This window comes from Uranotaenia lowii, chromosome 2 (assembly GCF_029784155.1).
Source record: "Uranotaenia lowii strain MFRU-FL chromosome 2, ASM2978415v1, whole genome shotgun sequence".
Classification (NCBI taxonomy): domain Eukaryota; kingdom Metazoa; phylum Arthropoda; class Insecta; order Diptera; family Culicidae; genus Uranotaenia; species Uranotaenia lowii.
Window position 1 is genome coordinate 173,782,897 of NC_073692.1, and position 21,858 is coordinate 173,804,754.

Genomic DNA, 21,858 nt, shown 5'->3' on the forward strand with positions numbered 1-21,858 from the left:
TATTCACAAGCTATTTAAATCTTTTTCTGAATTTTAAATCTATATTCTAAAGCTGAATTCAAAATTGAACTTTGAATCTGTTTCCAAATTTCTATACGATTTCTGAAATGTACAAAAAATACAATTTAGGAATCTTAATTTCAGAATAGAATTTCATGAGCCAAGTATTAAAGCCCTCATTCATGAATCTATTATTTAAGTTCTGTAGTGCTGGTGTAATCTCAATTCATAATTTCAATTAATCATTTTTAATCTGTTTTGTGAATCTTATTTAAAATGTGAATTTCAAATTTTGAATCTGAATCTGAGTTTTCAAATTTGGATCGCAATTTAGAAGCTTTTAATGTTTAAATTTTGTGTTAGAATAAAGTTTAAAAACTTTGAAGTTGAATATAAAACAAAATTATTCTTTTTTCCATATTTTGAAAGCTATTGAAAATACATGTAGGTAATTTTCGAAAAACATGATTCAAATTTGATATGAAATGCAAACCCAAATTTGAACCAGGATATCAAAGCAACTTTTCATTCCTAATTTCTTATGATTATTCAAACTGAAAATCAAGAATTCTTAACTTGATACTGAATCAGAAATACGAAAATACGTCGAAATACACTTTTGGTTATGGCAATATGGAACCAGAACCTCCGAATGGGTTTAATTAAAAAAATTAATATTCATAACTGAATTTATATGATAAGGTTGCAAGATTGCCCGGTTTTAACCGGATTGGCCCGGATATTTAACATAAAATTTGGGAAAAGCTTGCTCGGGGTTGTATTAATTTTCATTTTTAAATCAAACTAAAAAAAAACAAATTGTGATGTAATTTTTTTAAGCGTCCAAAATCTTGCAGCAAGTTTCGAAAAAATGATCATAAAAGGTTTTTTTGAGTTTTTGTTTATAAATTTTTTGGTGAGCAATTCCTGGAATTTGACCAAAATTTCCCGGTTTTGCCTGGATTTTGGTCGACATTTTTTCAGGCCTAATTTGCTAGGTTATTATATAAAACCGCCCGGATACGTGCTGAAAAAAAATCTGACAACCTTTTTCTATGGCGAAGTGAGAAAATTTTGAAAAACTGTAGCAGAATTTTCAATTTGGGATGGGTTTTTGAGGTTTTTGCATTAGTTTTTAGTCCAGATAGTTACTCTACACAGTAAATTTTTGCCTCGGTTTCCAGCAAAAAAATTACTGGAAACGTTCAGCAATCTAAATGTTTGCTGGAAACCAGCAATCGGTTTTCGAATTGCTGGATTTTTCAGCAACCGGTTGGGTTCTTGTCATTTTTGCTGAAAAATCAGCAATCGGTTTTCAAATTGCTGGACCATCCAGAAATGGTTCTAGTTTGCTGGAAAATCAGCAATCGAGTTGTCACATTGGAGTTTGTTTATTTTCGTACGCTGATGCAAGGTGAGACTCTATTTTACGAATTTTGGTTAGATTAATATAATTATTTTTATTTTCCTCTATATTCTAGCAACCAGCCAATAGTCAAGGGTGAGTTTTTATTGGACAGATTTCATAAAGATACTAATCAGAACTCTTTTCTCAGGTGGCGAATGATCAACACTTTGGCATAAAGCTGCCACTCCAGAGCCGGTGTTGGAAAATTTAATAAATAAGTTCTTGGAAATAAATCCAAACATAATTTAAAAATAAAAGTAACAAATTCTTTTTCATTGCTCATTTTTTTCTTTTTTTTTCTCAGGGAACATTGCTTATTATAAACACAGGCAGTAATCAATATTTAATTTAGAATTGAAATATAAATTTGGTATTAAATACAGCCGGTTGTTTTGAAAGAAATTCCTGGCTTCCAGCAATCTGGATTGCTGATTTTCCAGCAATTTGAATTGCTGGAAACCAGCATTAACGTTTGCTGTTTTTTTCCAGCAATTCAAATTGCTGGAAATTTTGCTGGAAAGTCAGCGGGACAAAAACCAGCAAAATTCTGCTGGTTTCCAACAAAAACGTCTTGGTGGTCGAGGTACGTCTTGGTGGTCGAGTGGTTAGCGTGGTAAGACGGAAATCGCTGGTCCACTGATGGCATGGGTTCGATTCCCATCTCGGTACTGGGTGTTAAATGTTAATCTTAAGTTGTCCACGTCATTTATTCAGTCTGTAAAGCCTAAATCGGCTAAGACGGTGTGTCTTTAAAAAAAAAATTGCTGTGTAGAATATCCTCCAAACATGAAGATGAAGAAAACTGTGTTTCTTCATGATGAAAACTTTTTATTTAAATATGCAAAAAATAAAATATGTATTCTCATACGTCAAAAATATTTATATTATAATTATTTAAATTCATATCTGTTAGAAATAAGATTAAAACTTTTCAATTTAGAGATCTGAAATAAAAGTATAGTGTAAGCAAAGTGCTTAAAATAAATCAAATAATCAATCAAAATTTTACCTTTTATACACAAATTTGAATTAAGTTATGGAAGTTAAAATTACGCATAAATATAAATGTTCTTAAATTTATAATTAAAAAGTAGGTATCTGCACCAAGAATGTTGCAATATATTGTCGAAAAGAAATTAAAAAAAAAATTACGAGTCCCAGAACCATTTATCTTGATTGCGCAGTTTGAACCAATAGTATTAAAATAAGGTTAACGGATTTTTTTAAAGACAAATCTAGCCTATTTTATCTAAAAATCTTGCAAAATTCGGAAACTTGATTTCAAAATTGTCAACTGAAAATCCAGCCAATATCCGGGCAAATTTGATCAAAGCTACTCTATAAAAATTAAGAACAAAAACTTGAGAAAAAATTTTGTTCATTAAAACTTAACAGCAGATTTCAAATCGTGTTCTAGGTATTCAAAAACCTTTCATGGTTGTTTTAATAATGATTGTTTTAATAATCATGATTGATAAAACCGGGATATCTAGCTATTTTATGTTAAAATCATGGGAAATTTAATTATTAAGAACATATTTGAGGTTTTGAAAATAAAAATTTGGATTGAAATAATTGAATTTGGGATGCTTAAGTTGATTTTTAATTTATTTTATTTTTTTTTTGCTAATCAATAAAAAAAGACATTCGAGATCAATTGTAACGAAACTAAAGCCAAAATTAAAGACAAGTGAATTTATACGTTCGCTCAACAATCAACAAAGTTTTTAGTATGAAAAATAAGATTTTTTTTTTTTGTTTATTTCAGCCATGGAAGCGCAGAGTCCATAGCTAATTTAAGACATTTTGAGACATTTCATTTTCAAAAATCAGAATTTTTAAAAAGAACTTAGCATTGATGCTTGTTTTTTTTGTGTATGCAAAACTTGGAAAGCATTTTAACAAAATTTCGACACGAATGCCGTATAAGGATGGTAAAGTGTCTTTAATAAAACTTTTACGAAAAAATTTAAACAAAACCACTTTTCGGCTGTTTCTTCCAAAAATTATAATTTTTATTATAATTATTACGTCGGATCCCGTTAAAATGCAAAAAGGTGCAATCTATTGCACAAGACCCTTCACTTTGCATCAGCAGCATGACAACTAGGCCAATAACTACAATATGTTTGCATGCTCAACTCATTGGATCATCGGGGCCCGGATTCTGCTCGATAGCCTTGAAAATGACACTTGAAGTGAGAGTAGGTAGCGCTCTGCAATAAAATATCAAGTAGTAAGGAGGTAACCAGGTCTTATACCGTTACGAGGAATTTGTCTTAGGACCGGAGACAGAGAGAATTGCATTTCCCTTCTTCAGCTGCTTTTTTATTGGACATCAGCTTAGAACGGGAATTGCCAAAACACTCATGAGAAGCTTGAAATTGTCCTAATGGAATGAAGTTCATTGTAATTGAATTACGCCAGATTAGACCTTTTGAAAAAAAAACCACAAAAAAGCGCAAGAGGTGCAACCGTGATTACCTTCACTTGAATGTTTTATTTCACCTCTTGCAGTTGGTTACAGAAATGGGGTATTGCTTCATCTTGACCGGGGTAACTGCATGCGCTCCGGTGGCAGAACTTTTAACGGGAAAAAATGAAAGTTGTTTTGTTTTAATGTAACCACTTCTTGCTTCTCTTTTTTCGGTCACTACTGACTGGTAGCGACTAAAGTTGGCTACCACCAAAAATTCACCTAGATCGCAAGGGTTTTGCTCAAAAACGGTAAATTACGCAACCGCACCCAGTAATGTCAATTTGATTGGCGTATTTGGAAATAACAGTTTGTTGAGTTGTTTTTTTTTTTTTTTTTTTGTTAATTCTTTATTTGAAACGGCTCATACCTTTAGGCTTTAAGGAGCCAAACTCTTTTTGTTTTTTTTTACAATAGTTTGCTTACTTCTAGTTCACTTTTTTTTTAAAGAAAAGAAAATAGATAGGGAAATATGAAAATAAAAAGAATTATAGACGAAGATCAATAGCTTTAAGGAAAAGATATATTTCGAACATGTAGTCCAAGTCTATCACTGCCAGCACATCTCTCACTGGAACATAGGGTGGTTTTCCTCGGGCCCGAAGGGAGTCTATGAAATTCGTTCTAGCGACAAGATGGACCTCGCACGACCAAACAATATGCTCGATGTCGTGGTAACCTTGGCCGCAACTACACAAATTGCTGCCAGCAATATCAAAACGATAGAGTACCGCGTCTAAGGAACAATGATTGGACATGAGACGGGAAAATATACGAATAAAATCCCGACTCAGGTCCAATCTATTAAACCATGGTTTAAGGCTTACCCTTGGGATAATCGAGTGCAGCCACCGACCATCCTCATCCTCGTCCCATTTGCGTTGCCAGTTGACAAGAGAGTTTCTTCGAACTGAAAAGTAAAATTCGTTGAAGGCGATTTCACGCTGATACGTGTCACCTTCCATCGCCCCCACCTTTGCCAGAGAGTCTGCCTTCTCATTACCCTCTATCGAACAATGGGAGGGAACCCAAACAAAGGTGATGGTAAAGCGACGTTTTGATAAAGCACTCAAACTATCCCGTATCTTCTCGAAGAAGTATGGCGAGTGCTTTCCCGGTTTTATTGAGTGAATTGCTTGAACAGAACTCAGACTATCCGTTACAATAAAGTAGTGCCCGACTGGCCTTGAAGCGATACTGTCCAAAGCCCAATGAATTGCTGCTAACTCTGCTATATACACAGAGCATGGTGACTCGAGGCTGTAAGAGGCGCTAGATATTTCGTTGAACACTCCAAATCCTGTTGATTCCTCTATAAGTGATCCATCAGTAAAGTACATTTTATCAGCATCGACGTGTCTATATTTAGCTTCGAAAATTCTTGGAATCAGAAGTGGACGATGCGGATCCGGGATTCCACGAATTTCCTGCTGCATAGACAAATCAAACTGGACAGAAGAATTATCGTAGTCTGGGCTACAAACACGAGCAGGAGAATACGAAGAAGGGTTTACCTGCATTGACATGAGGACATGGTATATAGACATAAATCTTGTATGAAAATTTTGCTCAAGTAACCTTTCAAAATTAACGATCACCAATGGGTTCATGACCTCACACCTGATGAGGAACCGAAGTGATAGTAGATTGAATCGATCTTTCAAAGGGAGTATTCCTGCCAAAACTTCAAGACTCATGTTGTGCGTAGAGGGCATACAGCCCAAAGCGATGCGAAGACAACGGTATTGGATACGCTCGAGTTTTATGAGGTGAGTTTTGGCAGCCGACTGGAAACAGAAGCTACCATATTCCATAACTGAGAGGATAGTTGTTCGATACAATTTTAAAAGATCTTCTGGATGGGCTCCCCACCAGGTGCCAGTGATTGATCGGAGAAAATTGATTCTCTGTTGGCATTTTCCTTTCAGATACTCAATGTGTGCTCTCCAGGTACATTTGGAATCAAACCAAACCCCAAGATACTTAAAACACCTCGATTGAGTGATCGTCCTGCCAAGAAGTTGGAGCTGTGGTTGAGCTGGTCTATGCTTTTTAGAGAAAACCACCAACTCCGTTTTCTCTGGAGAGAACTCGATTCCAAGCCCCAAAGCCCAGGATGACAATCTGTTTAAAGTATCTTGTAAAGGTCTGTGCAGATGTGACTCAGTATTACCTGTTACAGATACTACGCCATCATCTGCAAGCTGTCTTAAAGTGCAGCCTTCAGAGAGACAACTGTCGATGTCACTTACGTAAAAGTTGTACAAAAGTGGGCTTAAACATGAACCCTGCGGGAGACCCATGTAGGAGGTTCTTCTAATTGCAATATCTCCGTGAGCAAAGTTCAGATGTTTCTCACAAAGCAAGCTGTATAAGATGTTGTTCAATAGAGGAGGCAGACCCCGGGAGTGCAACTTGTCTGACAAAACCTCTATTGAGACTGCATCAAAAGCTCCCTTTATGTCTAGAAACACCGAAGCCATTTGCTCACGTTTTGCGTACGCCATTTGTATCTCTGAAGACAGCAAAGCAAGACAATCGTTTGTCCCTTTGCCCCTTCGAAACCCAAATTGAGTATCTGAAAGGAGACCATTTGCTTCTACCCATTTATCCAAACGAAACAAAATCATTTTCTCCATCAACTTGCGTATACAAGACAACATCGCTATAGGACGGTACGAATTCGCATCGGATGCTGGTTTTCCGGGCTTTTGGATAGCGATGACTTTCACTTGTCTCCACTCTTGGGGAACAATGTTGTTCTCCAAGAATGGATTAAATAAATTTAACAAGCGAAATTTTGCTGCGTCCGGAAGGTTTTTCAACAAGTTAAATTTGATTTGATCAATTCCCGGAGCTGAATTGTTACAAGAGAGGAGCGCAAGTGAAAATTCGACCATCGAAAAGCTGGAATCCAGACCACACCTATCAGAAGGCACGTTCCGGATTATTTTTTGCACAGGTGTAGAATCTGGACAGACTTTCCGTGCGAAGTTGGATATCCATCTATGTGTATATTCTTCACTTTCATTTGTAGATGATCGATTACGCATGCTTCGTGCAACTTTCCATAAGGTACTCAAGGATGTTTCCCTTGATAAAACACCCACAAAATTTCTCCAATACGCCTTTTTCTTCCCTTTGATCAATTTTTTGAACTGATTTTCAAGGGAAACGTATGATTCAAAAAGGACAAGGGTTCCATGTTTTCGAAAATCTTTGAATGCTTTTGATTTGTCCTTATAAAGCTTGGAACACTGCTGGTCCCACCATGGATTTGGGGGCCTTCGAAGAACAGTTGAATCTGGGATGGGTTTTGTTTGGGCGCAAAGTGCACTTTCATGGATCAAACGTGAAAGGAAGTGATACTCTTCCAAAGGAGGTAAAACATTCATAGAATCAATGGCAACTGTTATTTCGTCCGAGTACTTTTTCCAGTCGATGTGTCTTGTAAGGTCATATGCCATATTTGTTGAATTTGAAGTGCTGGCCCCATTGGTGATTGTAATTTTGATTGGCAAGTGATCACTACCATTGGGATCAGGGATTACCTTCCACTGGCAATCCAATGATAGTGAATTTGAGCAGAGTGAGAGGTCAATTGCACTTGGTCTTGCAGGAGGTTTAGGTACCCGTGTTTTTTCACCCGTGTTCAAAATTGTTAAATTGAAACTGTCACAAATGTCATAAATAAGAGTAGAACGACAATCGTCAGTTTGTTCTCCCCAGACAGTTCCATGTGAATTGAAGTCACCCAGGATCAACCTTGGCTCAGGAAGCACTGAGCACAGGTCCTCTAGGTGATTTCGATCCACTGCAACTCTATGAGGCCAGTACAAACTGACAACGCATAAGTCCTTACCTCTTATAGTTATATGACATGCAACAGCTTCAATTCCTCCTGATAAAGGGAGGTGGATTCTATAAAAGGAGTGGCGCTTATTGATCCCCAAAAGCACCCCTCCATAAGAATCGTTGCGATCCAAACGGATAATGTTAAAATCGTGGAATGAGATGTTTGATTGAGAAGAAAGCCATGTTTCTGAAAGGGCAAAAATATCGCAACTAGTTTCATGAAGAAGAAATTTGAACGGATCCAGTTTAGGAACTAAACTACGGCAATTCCACTGTATAACAGTGATATCTCCGACCTCTCGGCGTAAATTAGCCATCGAGAGAGATAAACATTGAAATGAGGGGCCAAGTTTGCATCAATTGCTTCAAAAATGTCTTTACTACAGGAAGCATTGTTGTAACAATGCTTTTGATGGATTCAGAAACGTTGAAAAACGAAAAAATTCCATTCAGAATGTCAGTCAACTTAAACAATCCTGACTGGGAAGTTGATTCTGAAAAAACTGCATTCGTCAAAGGGGCCTTTGAGGTCCCGGCTGGTGTTGCATCATTCTGTGGTGAAAAAATCGTACGGAATCCAGGAGGATTTTGTTTTTGTTGTTCTGCAGCATTCGGCTTTTTAGGGACACTGATTGGAGGGCTCATTGTAGGGATTTTCTTGGGTATTTTGGGTGTCTTGGGAGTTGTTTTAGCACGTTTCCGGGAGTTCGCAACGAAAACAAAAGGGATTTCCTCATCCGTTGTTTCTTCGTTGTCAACTGGCAACACAGAAAAGATGTTACTTGAATGAGGTTGGGCCAGTGGAGAAGCGCTCTTTAAGATAGAGGCATAAGAACGTCTCGATCGTTCCTTTAAAGAGCGCTTCTGTTTATCCCAGCAACTCTTGAATGCCTCGCACGAAGAGATTTCATGGGGTGAGCCCCCGCAATAAACACATTTCTGCTCTATTGCTGAGCATGCTCCAGCCCCATGATTCTCTCCGCATTGGGGACAGCGTGGCTTATTGCAACAGTGCGACGCTGTGTGCCCCAACTTGATGCAATTTTTACAATGCATGGGTCGAGGCACGAAGAGTCGCACAGGAAGCCTTAAAACTCCGTCAATCAAGACGTAGTGAGGGAGGGCGGTACCCGCGAAGGTCACACGAAATGAAGCTGAAGGCGAATACTTTGTAACTCCATTTACGACGTTGGCAGTGTTGAGTTGACGGCAATCCACGATTTCGACAGAAGTCGAATCGAGGCTCTTAAACTTACCAACGCCGTTAGATTTAACGTATTTCGCATCCAGACTCATTTCTGTGATCACGCCCTCTATCTCTACGTCTCGAGACGGGATGTAAACGTGATACTCTAGGTTCAGAAAATTACTTGCTACAATCTCGTTTGCAGCTTTCGAGTTAGCCACAACAACGCGCAGCTTGTTTGCACGCTGTTTTGTAACACTGGTTACAGAGGGCCACCTCGCCAGATCTTTGGTGATCTGTACCACGTTAAGAGGCTTACCGTTTTTTTTGGGCCGGATGAAAACCACCCATGGCCCAGAGGAAGATGAGCCCTCTGCATATGCTCGGAGTCGGGTTGTTCTACTCTCAGCTGGGGATGATGAAGAGGCATCATCCATCTGAGAAAGACTAGCATTTGAAGGACCAGCAGCATCTGGGTCCTCCAGATGCTCCTCATTTTCGTAGGTTGAACTCTCATCATCCATAACTGAGGGGTTTAACCCCCCGCCTTCGTTCATATTTTTTCCACGGAGCCACTAATGACTCCGTTTTAAAAATATGAGCGAAGCACTCAATGGTCGAAATAATAAAAAAAGGGAAAAAAGATAGGGGAGAAACAGAGAAAAATAAGAGAAATTACAAACTTGTTTTATTTTCTTCGTTGCACGACTATTCGGCCAATTTACAAGTCGTCTATTTGGTCCAGTGTCGACGATGGCTCCAACCACGTGGTCTTCCTTTGTTGATTGATGATGGCTGCCACGACGTCAACGATCAAAGCAACCAGTCTTGATGATGATGAGGCCGTGTTTTGCCTAACAATAACGGCGGCCCTCACCCGTCTGGCTGGAGAAGAAACACTTCCAGCGGGGGTCGATTGACTTCCACGGGGAACAGAGGAAAAAAAACCACTTCCAGCACTCGACAGCGCAGTCTTCAAAAAAGTCACCTACACACTTTTTCGTCACTAGCGAAGGCTTTCCAATTCATCCGCTATGGCAGCTAGCGGGAATAAGAGTGTCCAATGTGTCACCTTACGGCAAAAATCACCGGATTGAACGCGGTAACCGTCTCTCCACTCAAACGTTCGAAGGACACTTTTCTCACACACGAAGCTCGAGATGCACAAAACCACGACCGTGTTCAACAACTGATGGGAGACGAATGTGAGTTGTTTTTATCTTTTAAAAATTTTGCCAGTTTCCATAAATTCAATTACCTTATTGTTCTGTGTGTTTCTTTAAAATCTTTAAAATACTCGTTCTTATACATTCATTTAGTTCTTTTATCGAAGCCAAAGAAATTACATATTTCAATTAGACCCCACCCACAGTTATTTGACGCATTCGCTGTAACGACTTCACAATGTGCTGCAAGCTGCAAGTCCTGTGCAGTAGCAATAATATAGCAATCAACGGCTCTAGCTATTACGCGAGAATAAAAACTTAAAGCTTCCTAAGGAAAAATAACAAAGAGGAGGAGGTGGAGTCCCATCATGGATGCACCGCTGCTGCACGATATACCTAGTTCAAAGTTGCAACGCAATCGCAATGAGGCCCAGCTCGAGTTGCATATTGCTATGTGATGCACTTTTGAACTTTGCATACTTTCTAGTGCCCCCGACTGCTCCTGGAAAAGGATTTCAATGCAAGTGCAATGCAGAAAACTGCAACTCGTTTCCCACCCATGAATGGGTGGTGCATTTCCAGTGCATCGTGCATTGATCGAATTTTATTCGAAGCCCCTCAGCAACAGTCGAAGATACGACTCAGCCAAAAGTAAATCAAATTGAGATAGGCCTTGACAGACCACGCCAATCTCTCGCCACACACACGCATTTTCAAATGCTTCCGTTTTTTCGCAGAGAGATAGGTCACGGCAACATTTTGCGGCGCCGAATTCGCAACGGCTGCCGAAAAAAGTTGAAGTCGTACCTACATATAAACTTATTCGTATCGTGTAGACGTTCAGAGGCCTTGACTGTGCTGTATTACCAGGAAAACTAAAACACACAATAAAAATAAAACATGTCTACAACGGGCACATCGACGCACACTTTTAGACCCACAGAGAGGGACACACAAAAAATTTGCTTCCCCGATTAGAAGGAGCACGAGCATTTCAATTAGATTTGTGAATAAAGCAGCACCACATTTGCAAGCGCAATGAAAAGAGGCCAAACAAAAACCAACAAAAATAAGCTAATACTGCTGCTCATTCGTGCTGGCAAAATTCAAACGACCATTAGCGCTCGGTAGAAAAAAAAAACAAGCTAACGTCAGCCGCCCCATTCGCTTGGTCGTTTGTTATTATGATAAAATACATAAAACGGACACCCGTTCCGTTTTATGCTTCCTCCCATCGAGCATCCGAGCCCGGTCGATTTCAGCATCGGAGCTATTCCGGTGGAAGTCCGACAAACGAAAAACGGTTGACCTTGAAACTGTATTGGTGCGTACCCAACATACAAATTTCGGCGGCCATGATGAGGTGGTTTGAGATGGATGGAAAAAGCGAACAAAGGGCTCGCAAAAGCGACGCCACGATGAGGTCCAACCGTAGATGACGCTTCAAAATGGCAATTTGATTGGCCTCCAGTTATGTGGCTGTCATTAAAATTTTCAACTAGATTGATTACATTTGCAAGACATTTGATTTCACTACACATTTTTTTCTCTATCAACACCAAAAAATTTCTATGATAAATCAGCTTTTATATATAGTTGATTCAGCAATATAAGACAACTTTAATTTAAATTTCCTTAAAGACCGGAATATGATTAATATGACTGATACCGTTTTGTTTCATGTTCAGAAACGATTCAAAACCTGGTTTCAAGTTGCCTTAGGAAAATTTCTGAAATGCTGTCATACTGGAGTCATTCCCTTCCGGATATCGTTTTATATTTTTTGGGTCCAAATTTCGAACTACTATGCTCATTATTGAATTGACACAGTTTCATCCATCGACTACCTAACACTTGAAATCATAGTTTAATTTAGCCGAGAGGTTTTTCAAACCTTCTTTTTTATTATAAGGGAAGTTTAAGTTATACTTTTCATCTTTTAAAAATTGTTTCTTGTAAGGATATAAGATTTTTCCCGTACGTATACGGGCCGGTCACAACCTGGCAAAATCGTAGCATTTGATTTCAAAACTTTCAACCCCAAATCTGAGCAGCTTTGCTCGGATATTTGGTCAAAACCTAAAACTCAATAACCAAAGATGAGAAAAAAAACACTTGAAACCATTTTTTCTTTCATCGAAACACATCAGCAGATTTGATGATTATTTTTATAACATTTGCTCACAAAATTTTGTTTTTTGAACGCAGAATTCCTTAATTCTGCTAATAAAGATTTTGCTATTAAAGAAAACCAATCCGGGCTAAATCCGGGTATTTTTCTACGAAATTCGGGCAACATGGCCAGATTGGATTCCTTCCAAATTTATTCGGCAAGTCCAAATAAAACCGGACAATCTAGCTAACTTAGTTTTTTAATACTTCAGTCGATTTATCTTCAGGAAATTCAAAAATGGTTTTCTTTCGAAACCTACCTAATCAATTACATTTTCCTCCGATAGAGTTTGCCAATCAAAACACCCAAGTAACCAGAAGTTAGATAAAACATTCTCTTAAAAGCTTAACCATGCCCTGCTCAAGGGCTGAATAGCATTCTATTCAGCTGGAAATTTAAGTTCATATCCACACTTTCAAATTCCATATCCAAAGCTAAGTAGAAGGCTATACAGCCTTTGCATGAACTTAAAAAAAGGACTAAATAAAGCGTTCACATTTCTTTTAGTTATTAAAAATCTTACAACTACCAATCAAATCTATTTATATTACCCTTTACTCTAAATGAATATTATACTTACTCCAAACACTGCTGCTTGCTTGGGGATTTGAACCTGAGCCCTCCTGGTGAAAGATGAGTACGTTACCATTGTACCATGGGCGATTCTTAAGGTTTGGATGTTCAGAACATCAATTTAAACAAATCAAGGATTATCCCTTCTCAAAGTAGACTTTTTACCATAAGATAAACAAACAATCACGGAATAAGAATCAGCAAGATTTGAAATTGAATTAACGTGAGTATAAAGTTTGATGTTATTTTTGTAAAATCCTTTTTGCACCACATTCTTTCTTCTACTTATTTCAACAGTTAAAAAGAATATTTTTGTAACTATAAAACCAAGAAGAGTTACAGGAGAACTAATCAGAAGAAAACGGAAAATCGAGTGAGGCTTAAAAGCAAACCGAAAAAGGAGGCAATAACCAGAGAATCGTTAGTTAAAATAAGTATTTTTTTTTTCTTCTGAGTGTCCATTATGTTCTATTATTTTCAGGATACTTTCGAAGTTTTGGACGCAAATATTTTAACTAATAAAACGGTTCAACATATCGGAATTGTCCTAGGCGGAAAACCTATGCTTTAAACTCATAAGATAAATCTGTGCATGGTCGCTATCCTGCCAGATTCGACCTTATTGTAGGAGTAATTTCCAAGATGAGTCTATCAATGAGCTGATTATCACGATACTCAAGTTGGAAGAGAAAAACCACACAAGAAATTCAATAAAATCTAAAAACGACGTTTGATTAGAAGTTTGAAACATTCAATTTATATCCTTCTGAATTTATCAATAAAAACGGTTTCTCTCAAAAAATGTTATTCGGTTTTTCATTTATATTTGAAAATTTACTATTTTCTTCATTTTAAGCTTTCAGCTTCTACCAACCCCATCTGGAGTTTAAAGTTTTGTTCCTCTATCTAGAGACGAACCAGCCAAAGGCTGGAAGTCTCTCTAATAAAGACAAAAAAAATATTCCTCTATCATTTTAAACCTATAAGTGATTCCTATGAGAGAGCAGTAATGAGGCTATAAAAAAAATTTCGCAAAGAAAAAATAAAGGAAAAATCTGATTGTCAACGAGGAGATGTGTTTTTTTTTAATTTGGTTTATTAGATATGAATATTGTTAAAATGTAAAAACAATGAAAATTTTTTTTTCAAATAATTTTTACGATTTATGTTATCTTTCCATTGATCGAAACAGATTTGTTTCTTGGTTTAATTCGTTATTCGTATATTCGTAGCTATGATTTTCTGTTATTCACTCTTGTGAAAAATCTTATCGCTTACGTTTGCATTGAAGTTTTTTAGAAGTTCTTCATGCAACCAAAAAGTTCGTAACAGATTCTGCATGGAACCAAAAAAGTCGTAAGAAGTTTGTAACGAAGCACGATAGTCCGAATTTAATCCTAGATTTTTAAGGTAGGTACTTGGAACCCAAAAAAATGTTCTATGCAACTTGTTTAGAATTTTCATGTTGGTTAAGCAGTCCAATTCAACCACTTATTTTCATTTCTCTCGAGGACATTTTATTCAGCCTAATGTGATCTTTCAATACACAAGATTAAGTATACATATTTGTGACTTTTGGTTACTAGGGTATACTAATATTGATCCATATCAAATAAGCTCTGGATAAATTGTGCATTCTGATTCTGATTTATCGAATTTCATAACGTTTAAGGATAAGTTTCCCATTATTTTGCATTTAGCAAAGGGCACAGAGAATCAGTATGAAAACTGTTTTCTGGAAGTAGCACTCTCTCTTGGTAGTGCAATAGAGTTTGGTGACAAAATTTGCTGACAATCTGTCAAGTGGTTTTTGAAATGACATCCAATACAGAAGCTCATTTACCAATTTTTTTTAGCAGGATCGAGAAAATCTAAGAAAATCCCAATGGGAAACCCAAAAACAGCTGGTAATCTATTATTCGATCAAATCTCATAAAGTAAATTGTTCATGGAGTTCTAGAGTGTCGGAAAGTGAACTAAAATTTGAATAAAAGTGAAGATGATTGAATCTATGACGGTTTTAATTTATCACGCACAGGTCTATCATTTTTCAATCACTATCCGATAATTTCGATTGAGGAAGTTATAAAAAATAAAAATTCTGCCTGGTCCGTTAAGCTTAATTGAACAAAAAGGCTTGACTTCATTTCTACAAGGTGAAAAAACTACCCACCTGTAAAATAAACAAAATACGGTGGTCAAATCGTGCGCAAAATATTTAGACCGCTAATGGAGAGATATTTTGAAAATTTCGTAATGGACAGCCAAATGACCTCTTCAGTGGGCAACTGGCAGGTTTCTGGCCATAAAATTTACGTTGAAAAGCCTCGCCTAGGTGTTCCAGAGAAATACAAAGCTAAATTTGTAATTACAAATTTGATGTCTAGCACTTAAGATGGCTGATGATCTGTGAAACCTGCAAATCAGTCAGTGTAACATAACTATTGACACAATAAATGAATAAATATACAAAACAGACTGTCTCCAAATGCTACCGTTTTCCCTACTTGGACTTCCATAGATCCCACCAAGTTGATACTCTAGTTTCGTAGGATCTAGAATCGTGCTATGACGCAAAAACTTTGGTGGAGTGATAAAAATGTCAAATTTGTTTTTTTGTGCCTGAGAAGGACAATCTATTAAGTATTCTATAATTTCGATAAAATTCAAAGTTTTGAGTGATTTTGAAAGTTAAGCTCCAGGAAACAGATAATGTTGTCGAAATAGCAAAAATGATCAAAAATGATTTAGATAAAGGATGGTTCATAGTATGCATAAAAGATGGCCGAAAATTATACTCGATTCACTTCCTCATTGGACGATATCTTAAATGTAACTCTACAGAGGGTCACAAAATTTGCACCTGTAGGGGAGAATGAGGATACTTGATCCCTGGGGATACTTGATTCCTTAGCTATATCTCGAAACTGGAATGTCTTACAAAGATCAAATGTTCTAGAAAAATGTGCCAAAATGAGCAAAATAACAATACTTGTAGTTTAAAAATTTTTAACAAAATAATTGTTTGAGTAATTGAACTTTGTTTGAAAAATTTTACAAAATGTAACTTGAAGATCTTTTTTCATCACTTTAAAATGTTCCTTACATGGGAAAATTATGAAAAAAATATTTGTTCCAATGTATCAATCCTTCGAGCGTAAAATGAACTTCATAATGCCATATTTTCAAAGCAATGGAAAACTCTCAACTTTTTTCAGAAAAAGTTTTCTAAAATGTGGATTATGGGTATAATTGATCCCCTAGAGTTGGGTACAATTGATCCCCCTTCCAAACGGCATATTCTTCTTCTGAATTGATCGTTATGATTGCTGATCCCAAAATTACTAATATTTATCCAAAAACCAATATTTATCAAACAATTGTCTGAAGAAAAGAGCAAGAAGAATTAATTTTCTCTTAATTATAAAAATAGCGCCTTTAAGTATGCAGTGTTATTAGCGTTGAGACAAAGTTATAGAATTTTCTTCTTATGTCTGCTATAAATTGTGAAATGAGAACAAACATGACCAAAATAGTCAATTAACACTCTATCTTGTGGTTTTGTTTGATTTTTATACAAGGATTAGGGCTTCCTGAATAAAAGATCAAGTCTCCTTCAATAGGGGATCAAATCTCCCCTAACTTCAGAAAAATCGCATTTTTTTTACTCCCACGAAAATGCTTCTAGTTCATCACCAGGTTCAAGTATCGTTCTAGTTTTTGGAGCATAGAAACTTGAAGTTACAAGCTGTCAGAAAATGTCAAAGACGGCAAGTTGCTAAATTTTTCCAAAAAGATATGGTGAAAATAAGAAAAGGGGATCAAGTATCCTCACTCTCCCCTATACATTACTTTACTTGTAACTTTACTCAAAATTTTATCAATTTTCATCCACGTATTCAAAAGTTATTCACAAAACAATGTGTTGTATTTTTTTTTCGAATACACTTCATATGTTATTAAGAGAGGGGAGCCATAATAGTCGTGGCTACTCCTTGGGTAAAGTAAGTTCTAATCTTATGAAAGGAACGATCGAGGAAGGTTTTCAAGAAAAATATCTGTTACAAAAGTGGCGTCTTAAAGTTGTGGATCCGATAGCTTAGAGTGGTTCTGTGCCATCAAAACTGTCATTCGAAGGGCTTTCTTTTCTTCATTTATTCATCGTATAAATCCACCAGAATTAAAATTTCTTGACTAGCGACATTCTCATATATCCAATAAATATTTTATATATATTTTCCGATCTATTAATAATTCAGAAAGTCCAATAAGTGCATGGGTGCCGCCATATACTTTAAAATCTTGTCATTATGGTATTTTTGATCAACTTTATGCATTTTCAATTCAAATTTATACCATGCTTGCGTTCCTGAACACAAAACAAATCGTCCAAAATAAAATAAACAAAATATATGGTACAATATGCTTGTGCTGTGTAGGGTATTTCGGGAAAATGATCGAGTATGCGAAATACACAAGCTGAAAATCGAGTTCATTGCAACATGTCCTTCGTGTTTCTGTCTGCTAATCATTTTCTGTCAAAAAAAAAACTTTTATCTTAAAAACTGAGCAAATATTAAATTTTTTACAAACGCTTGTCAAAGCAACCTTTGAAGTCATTGGATGTAAAACGGCCAGTGTAGGCAAGTGATGCTCCAAAATATTACACTCTGCCGAAAAGGATATGTTTAATTCACTTGTATTTTCACGTAGGCGCTCATTACGTGAATATTTGCTTGATTTACGTGAAGCACTTAGAAGCTAATAAAAAATCACTTCATATTTACGTGAAATTCACATAGCCGTTTGCTTCTAAAACTTAAACACATCCGATTTACGTGAAAATCCAGTAACCCGCCTAGTATATATGAGTCTGGTGCAGTTTACGTGATTTTCACGTTAATCTCGATGGCTCATTTACGTTAAATCGCTGTTAATAAAATACAGCTCAATATGGCGTGGATCCAACAGTTGCTGCTGTTGGAGGAATTTAGTAAAATTTGCAATCTGAAATGTAAAATTCATATTTTGATTTATAACTTTATGGAGTTTTCGATGCACAAAACACCATTCCAGGACGTTCCCGTGCAGCTTCAGTTTTCCCCTTTCTTTCCCGGAATCCAACTCCGACAAAGTTTTCCCTCTGATCCTGTCCTATGACCTCAGCCAGCCGGCTCTATACCAACTGCCTCCTACATGTACAACGCACAATGCATGGCGGCAGTAACAACGGAAGATAGCATCAGTGGCTTGTGTATTTTTTTAGATTTTTGTATTTGTACCAAGTGTACGTGCGAAAAGTCCCAAGCCGAAAATATCGATTCATTTCGTCCGTCCTGGCTCCCCAAAACCTTCCGCTCTTCCTTTCTGCACGCTCTTACATTGTACGGCAGTTGCGTTCTTGAACCAAAGTGATATTCAAGGTTAACGGCGGGGTAGCCCCCGGTTTCTTCCTCTGGTTTTTCTCCTTTCCGAGCAATTGAAAAGCATTATTCCTTTCTCTCTAACAGAAATTTCCTAAGGAGTTCATCATCACTGGGAGTGAGTGAAAGAGATGATGCACTTTAGATTGGAAGAGGATCTCGACAGGAAAAAATTAAAAATTGAAGGTTAAAAATGGCGTGCTAAATTTTTGGGAATTGAAGAAAAAAATCTGAATGGCAATGACACAATTTGGGGTGTCTAGATCGGCTTTTATATTTGGTTGCAAATTATGTGTGTTTACATGCGTTTGTCGATCAAATTCAGCTTACCTTTAAAATTTGAGGCGTGTGTTGTGGCGATAACGAAAACCGTTTTACACAGACGGACACTCGTGTTGGCGATAAAAAATTACCTTGAATTTTGGCTTCGTCGACCGTAAACCTCACAACACGATTTACTTTCCACTTCTTTTATTGGTTTTTGCTAAAGCAGCTTGTTTTTAATTGAGGAAAAATGAGTACCTCACAATGTCTTAACCAAAATATTTTTGAATTTGGTTCTTCCTTAAATTTGATTCTGGCATAACAACACTTCTTAATCACGTTAACTCGTTAATTAGTTTTTTCTTATTTACAGTCACAGAATTGTAGTGTGTTGCCTCATTCAATGAGGCTGATTAACGCTGTGTGGGGAAACCTAACCTTCTTGCTACTATTCATTAGAGATAGATTAGCCAAAAACTGCATACAACTACAGAATCCCAGAATAACTCGCGCACTTGTTGTTATTGTGATGTGCAATTGCAATGACAAACTCACGAGAGACCAGCCGAAATAAATCAACCGCTTTTCTCGAACGCCAAAAGGCAGCGGTTGGCCAAATTACGAGGCAAGAAATCGCCGAACGCACATCACTACATACATTATTGACCTAGGCTTTTCTTATAAATTTTAGATTGTGCCTCTCGGGTTTATTGTGTGTTGCTTAGGCCACGTTTCGCGTCGCGTCGCTGAGCCGATTCGAATTACTCTGCATTCTCACTCTAATGTGTGTGAATGTACGTCTCTCAAACGACCGGTTGATGAAGACGTCGGCGGCAGTGTTCGGCGACGTCTGACGACGATGTGACTCACACCACACACAGGAGGCTTTTCTTCACAGAATGCGATTTAACGACCCCTTTGCCTTTAATGAGACGTCCCCGATACCTAAGAAACCCTTTCCACTTCTCCAGCATCCAGAGACACAGAAATATCCTTCGAGAATTTCTGCCGTTACTTCACAATTGAACTCCAAAACTGAACTGCACTCGCTGCCAATCTGGTGAGGTTGCATTCGCAGTGCTCCACCAAAATGATATCTCACAACAGTACACACCACCGAAAATCCGAGGCGATTGTTGTTGTTGGTTCGTTGGATGGTACTTGACTTGCTCACAAGAGCCGATTCATATTTTCACTATGTAGCTCCCGCGATATTGATGCTGATCCAAAGTCGCTATATTCAGCTGACTTTTCAACTAAAACATCACACCGATCGCACCGCCATCCATACTGCAAATGAGCTTTGAGTACAGTGGTAGGTACCGAACTGCAAACTCTCTCTCACCGGGTCCGCGTTGCTGATGCCCCATTGCTGTGCCGGCGTCCGCTCGTTCTTAGTCGCTGGTGTTGGTTGCTGTTGCTGCCGTGCTGTTGCCAGTAGGTAGATACACCATACACTACTGCTGCTGCTGCTGGCTCACATCCGTTCGACTCCAAGAGTTTCATTGTTCCGGCAGCAGGACGAACTCTAAATCTCGCTCACCAACGAAGGAGCCGCGCGCCGTAGGAAAACATGATAAATCTGCCCCATAAGAAAAACCACCCACAAATTGATCCGTTCGGCATCGGCAGCATGAACCTGACGAACGCACAGAGACCCATTGAGAAAAACCGTTCGTCATCATGCTTGCCGAAAGCAAACCAGAGGGCAGCAGCGAGAGACGAAGACGCACAAACGATGAACAGGAAGGGCCCCCGATGCTGAACAGAGGGACCAGCAACAGAGCAGACCAGTAGCGTGTTTGAAAGTGTGCAAAATATTTTGGTAATTGACAGTTTCGGATCAATAAAATGACAATTTCGAGAAGTAAATTTCCATCTTTATTTGAAACTTTTAACAGTTTCCAGCTATTATAAACTTTTTAATTTTGGCAGGAAATTTCCATATTTGCAACCAAAGTTTAGAAAACAGAAACATCATATTCTGGCAAAACGATTAATTTTTTATACAAACATAGGTACCAAAGCCCTTATGCGTTTTTAGAGGACCCGTAACTGATTTATAAAAATGTTTGCCTTTTTTATTTAACTAAGATTTTATCAAAATTCTGGCTGCACGCTGTTAAGCCTTTCTATGCCGAGTGGGGTTATGACATGATCTTATTACTGTTTATTCCCTTTTTGATATCCACGTTCGTTATGATTTTCGAACTATTAAGTAGCAGAAATACGTGAAACTTTACTTGACTTATGTCCTCGGATATGTTTTCAAACTATCATATCAAGTCATAGTATCGATGGTTAATAAAACAAATTAATTGGAGAGAAGGTAAATTATTCTTGTTAACAAATCTATACCCTGCAGGTCCAAATTTTGAGCTACAATCACAAGCAGTGTCGACTTGTTTTTAATTAGTTCATTTATTTTATTTTATTTACATAGTATTCCGTCTCACGACATAACTTAACGTACATAATTTCTAAAATTTACTCGGTTCATAGCAACCGTTCTCCAATTTCTTGGGCACCCCACGTTCGCCAGATCACGCTCCACTTGGTCTTACCACCACGCTCGTTGCGCCCCCCGCTCGTCTTGTTCCTACCGGATTCGTAGCGAACACCTGTTTTGCAGGACAGTCTTCCGGCATTCTCGCAGTCTTCCGGCATTACTGGACAAGCGGGTTCGGTCGGCCTCGGATCCGCACGCCAGCATGTACTTCGTCTTGGACGTATAATCATCAACCCAATCCTTCCTGCTTCGCGTTTCAGTTTGCGGTAGATCTCCTCCACCGCCGCAGATGATCTGCCGACTATGTCAATGTCATCGGCAAAGCAGATAAGTTGACTGGATCTGTTGAAAATCGTGCCCCGCATTTCGCCCACCGCTCGTCGAATAACACCTTCTAGCGCCACGTTGATCATCATGCAGGATAGACCATCACCTTGTCGAAGCCCCCTGCGCGATTAATTAGTTCAATCGATTTTTAATATTCTAAAAATGAATTTGGATCTTTAATCTAAAGGTATGTTTGTTTATTTACATGGTTCTCAAATTTCTCGGACATCCCACATTCGCCAGATCACGCTCCACTTGGTCTAAGCACTTTGCTCGTTGCGCCTCTGTTCGTCTCGTTCTTACAGCATTGGCAGCGAACACCCTTTTCGCAAGACAGTTGTCCGGCATTCTTGCAACATGTCGTGCCCAGCGTATCCAACCTTCACCTCCTTCTGGATACTGGGTTCGCCATAGAGTCGCGCAAGCTCGAGGTTCATCCTTCGCCTTTACACTCCACGCCGCCAAAGGTGGTTCTTAATATTAATAGTCGCTTGAATT

At 38.0% G+C, this 21,858-nt stretch overlaps 1 protein-coding gene across 1 annotated transcript in view; it reads right to left on the minus strand.

Annotated features, from left to right (window-relative positions):
* LOC129744051 (Krueppel homolog 1) overlaps positions 1-19,820 on the minus strand; it is a 111,485-nt gene extending 91,665 nt beyond the window's left edge. The window contains exon 1 of the mRNA XM_055736381.1: positions 18,591-19,820. The gene's annotated coding sequence lies outside the window, so the exon portion shown is untranslated. The remainder of the gene's footprint in view (positions 1-18,590) is intronic.
* Positions 19,821-21,858: the final 2,038 nt, after the last annotated feature.